Source organism: Mercenaria mercenaria, chromosome 2 (genome assembly GCF_021730395.1).
Source record: "Mercenaria mercenaria strain notata chromosome 2, MADL_Memer_1, whole genome shotgun sequence".
In the NCBI taxonomy this organism is placed as follows: Eukaryota; Metazoa; Mollusca; class Bivalvia; order Venerida; family Veneridae; genus Mercenaria; species Mercenaria mercenaria.
The window spans coordinates 101,524,635-101,529,113 of record NC_069362.1 but is presented as its reverse complement, the minus strand read 5'-3'; the positions used below and the strand labels follow the sequence as shown (position 1 = coordinate 101,529,113).

General features: G+C 36.5%; 1 long non-coding RNA gene across 1 annotated transcript; it reads right to left on the bottom strand.

Annotated features, from left to right (window-relative positions):
* Positions 1–2,425: 2,425 nt before the first annotated feature.
* On the bottom strand, positions 2,426–4,259 carry LOC128555315 (uncharacterized). Its single transcript, XR_008369977.1, has 3 exons — positions 4,131–4,259; positions 2,873–2,997; positions 2,426–2,476 (listed from the first exon to the last, which is right to left on the bottom strand). It is a non-coding gene; the product is annotated as an uncharacterized LOC128555315 (long non-coding RNA).
* Positions 4,260–4,479: the final 220 nt, after the last annotated feature.

The following is a 4,479-nucleotide window of genomic DNA, read 5'->3' as shown; positions in this document are numbered from 1 at the left end:
TAACCGAAGTTGAATTACATATATAAAGAAGGAAAATTGACGGGACTTGCAAATCTTTTTGACTTAAGCGGAATTTTGAGTTAAGCGAGTTTGAGATACCGAGTTTCGACTGTATTTCATTGATGTGTTCAGCATCCAAAAAGAAAAGATGTTAATGTTTAAACAGCAACAGGCTGATAATGACGATTCTTTCACTTATTTTGAAAAAAAAAAAAAAAATACCGACCTACCGACCTAGTCCTTGAAGTACTGGGTCGGAAGCGGCAAACTAACATATTTTTAAGGGTGGCCCAACAGAAGGACAGATAGACAATAGTCTTTCAATGATCCAAAAAGCTCACCTGAGGTACTTTATGCCTTAGTGAGTTAAAAATTGTGAGGCTGGGGTTGGGTGGGGTAATGTGGATGGAGCTTGAAGGAATTTGGTAAAGAGCCACCCAAGAAACATCTGTGTGATATTATTTTAGTAAAATTTACAATCTGGCCAGCAGTTTCAGAGGAAAAAAAGTTTGAATTTTTTCCATAAAACCATAATTATGAAGAAAACTTGCCCTATGATTTTAAACAGAACAGAATGATTTAAAGGAATTTGTACAGGGTCAGTCAATGAACATTGCTGTCAAATTATTTTAAAATCAAGCCTGCAGTATTTTCAAAGTTTTCGAAATACCTATATAGGAACAAGAGGACCATGATGGTCCTGAATCGCTCACCTGTCCCAACATGACCCAGTTTTGAACTGAGTATGACGTCGTTTTTTTTTTCTATTATTTGACATAGTGACCTAGTTTTTGAGCTCATGTGACCCAGTTTTGAACCTGTTCTAGATATCATAAAGATGAACATTCAGACCAACTTTCATACAGATCCCATGAAAAATATGGCCTCTAGAGAGGTCACAGGGTTTTTTCATTATTTGACCTACTGACCTAGTTATTGATGGCACGTGACCCAGTTTCAAACTTGATCTAGATATCATCAAGGTGAACTTTCTGACCAATTTTCATGAAGATCCATTCAAAAGTATGGCCTCTAGAGAGGTCACAAGGTTTTTCTATTTTTAGACCTAATGACCTAGTTTTTGACCGCAGCTGACCCAGTTTCAAACTTGACCTTGATATCATCAAGATGAACATTCAGACCAAATTTCATACAGATCCCATGAAAAATATGGCCTCTAGAGGGGTCACAAGGTTTTTCTATTATTTGATCTACTGACCTAGTTTTTGAAGGCACATGACCCAGTTTCGAACTTGACCTAGATATCATCAAAGTGAACATTCTGACCAATTTTCATGAAGATCTTGTGAAAAATATGGCCTCTAGAGAGGTCACAAGGTTTTTCTATTTTTAGACCTACTGACCTAGTTTTTAACCACAGTTGACCCAGTTTCGAACTTGGCCTAGATATCATCAAGATGAACATTCAGACCAAATTTCATACAGATCCCATGAAAAATATGGCCTCTAGAGAGGTCACAAGGTTTTTTTATTATTTGACCTACTGACCTAGTTATTGATGGCACGTGACCCAGTTTCGAACCTGACCTAGACATCATCAAGGTGAACATTCTGACCAATTTTCATGAAGATCCATTCAAAAGTATGACCTCTAGAGAGGTCACAAGGTTTTTCTATTTTTAGACCTATTGACCTAGTTTTTGACCGCAGCTGACCCAGTTTCGAACTTGACCTAGATATCATCAAGATGAACATTCAGACCAACTTTCATACAGATCCCATGAAAAATATGGCCTCTAGAGAGGTCAAAAGGTTTTTCTATTATTTGACCTACTGACCTAGTTTTTGACCGCACGTGACCCAGTTTCGAACTTGACCTAGATATCATCAAGATGAACATTCAGACCAACTTTCATACAGATCCCATGAAAAATATGGCCTCTAGAGAGGTCACAAGGTTTTTCTATTATTTGACCTACTGACCTAGTTTTTGAAGGCACGTGACCCAGTTTCGAACTTGACCTAGATATCATCAAGGTGAACATTCTGACCAATTTTCATGAAGATCTTGTTAAAAATATGGCCTCTAGAGAGGTCACAAGGTTTTTCTATTTTTAGACCTACTGACCTAGTTTTTGACCACACGTGACCCAGTTTCGAACTTGACCTAGATATCATCAAGATGAACACTCTGACCAACTTTCATAAAGATCCCATGAAAAATGTGACCTCTAGAGAGGTCACAAGCAAAAGTTTACGCACAGACGCACGGACGACGGACGCTGCGCGATCACAAAAGCTCACACTGTCACTTTGTGACATGTGAGCTAAAAACTAGCCCAGACCATTGGCCATGTTTTAATAATGGATGGAATTTGGCAGCAGATCACCTTAAGAACTGTGAAATTATTTTGAAATTAGATCAAAGGATTTTTGAATTCCTATAACAATATCCAACAAAGACCTACAGCCACTAATCTTCTGGAATTCTTGGTCTTGCTTCCCTGCAGTTTTACTGGAAAAAAAGACACATTTTTTAAAATAATCAAAACTAGTACACAAATGCTTGTCCCTAAATAAAATATTCTTTAACATTTCTAGGTGATTTTTACTTAAATCAAATTGCAGAATTACCACAACAGAATTTTGTAAGAAGAATTTAAATTGAGTTACCCCCCTTGAATCATAAACTAGATTTATTTTAATTTTCAATTTTATAAAGCCAGTCCCTGTCTGTGAAATATAATCTCTAGACTGGAAAATGACTAACTAAAATAATATTCCTTGCATTTAGATACATATTTTGAATAATTTTCTGGACAGTTCAAAGCTGCTATATAATAGTATATGAAGTAAAACAACTAAAAATGTGACTGCTTTCCTAACTGCACTTTCACCAAAATGTACATACCACATCCCTATCTCTGTATGTTCCATACCCTTTTTCCATGACACTCCCTTCAAAGTCATACACATGGCACATAATTAATATGCACACAACAAGCTGAACTTCTTGATTTGTCACTGCAGCAACATCTACCATACAGAAGAAATATTTCCTTATATAACATCTAATGAGGTACATGAATACTACATGTAGTTTATAAATACAAAGAATATTAGACAACAACTGCGACTTTCATGCAAATCTACATCTGATTCAGTATATATCCTTAGGACGGCCAGCACATACTTATGCAATCTCGCCAGGTATATGTGTGTTTTTGACAACACAGAAAATGACGTCACTCGACCTTCAGCTATTTCCGGAAGTAAATAAAATGAAAATAGAAATGCTAGACTTGAAAACGAAAGCCGCATTTTGATTCGTAGACAGTCAGGGGTCACGCGCAGGGGTCACCCCGTCTAAATGTATGCGTGTGGACTTCTTTTTTTTTTTTTTTTTTTTTTTTTTTTGCTATTTGGGAGCCAATTTTCAGCACTTTATTACGAATTGAAATAACGTGGGCTTTAGTACAGCATGTCAGCTTTTAATCTATGAAAAAATACTTGAGCTCTGGATAAACACAAATCCCACAGGGGTCTGTAATGGACCAAGGGTACATTGATAATTTTGGAACTTCATCAAATCGCTCAAAATGTCATTTTTGATGTTGTCTGAGAGTGTCAGTATATGCCTCAGATGTAAGATATAACCGTATTTGAGAGCTGCAGACCTAGACATTTCAGAAATATTTTCAAAATAAGTTTTGTGTAATAAATGTTGTTTCTACGGAAGCGTGAAAGGGCCATCAGACGCTAATACGTTTTAGTACGTTAAGGCTGCGGAAAGGATATCAATCTTTATAGGCCAGTAAAAGTTAGGAGCTTTTCAAGGCGAAAGCGCCACTGGTGAGGCTTGATCACATATCTTGATGACACAGCAGATGCATGCATTTTACCAGTTGTTGAAATGCTATGGACTGGATGAGACAAAGTAATTCCTATACAGTCTACCCTAAACAAAGTTTGGTGGGGGTATAACTACAAAACTGTGATTTGATTCAGGAATTAAAAGGTTATGTGAAAAATTCAGTAAGGAAAATGTTACCTTCCTTCAATTGCGAAATTTGTTTTATGTTAAAATTCTGACTTGTTTTAAACTAATCAAATGTATTCACTAAGCTTTTCTCTAAGTGCAGTATTAGTAATATGAATGATTTGTATACTTATTAGCTATGGTCCATGACTGCTGTGAAATTCAAAAATCCGCTATGTTTTCCTGATACATCATGTAGAACTAAGACCTGCATCTCTGATTACTGAAGTTCACAGTCAGTAGCCATTCAACTTCACACTACAAAAGAAGACATTTTTTTTCGAAATGTTTGAAAAGACATTGAAAAGCTCAAGTACACATAAGAAGATATTGAACAATTTAATGATAAACAGTCTTACCAAAGTACCCAAAATCTGTTTCCTAAGCATAGCAAGGATATTTTCTGCAGTGTGGGTACCCTCTCCTGCAGGTGAGTGTATGGGCCTCCCACAGAAATTTCTTAACTCTGGAAGGCACTT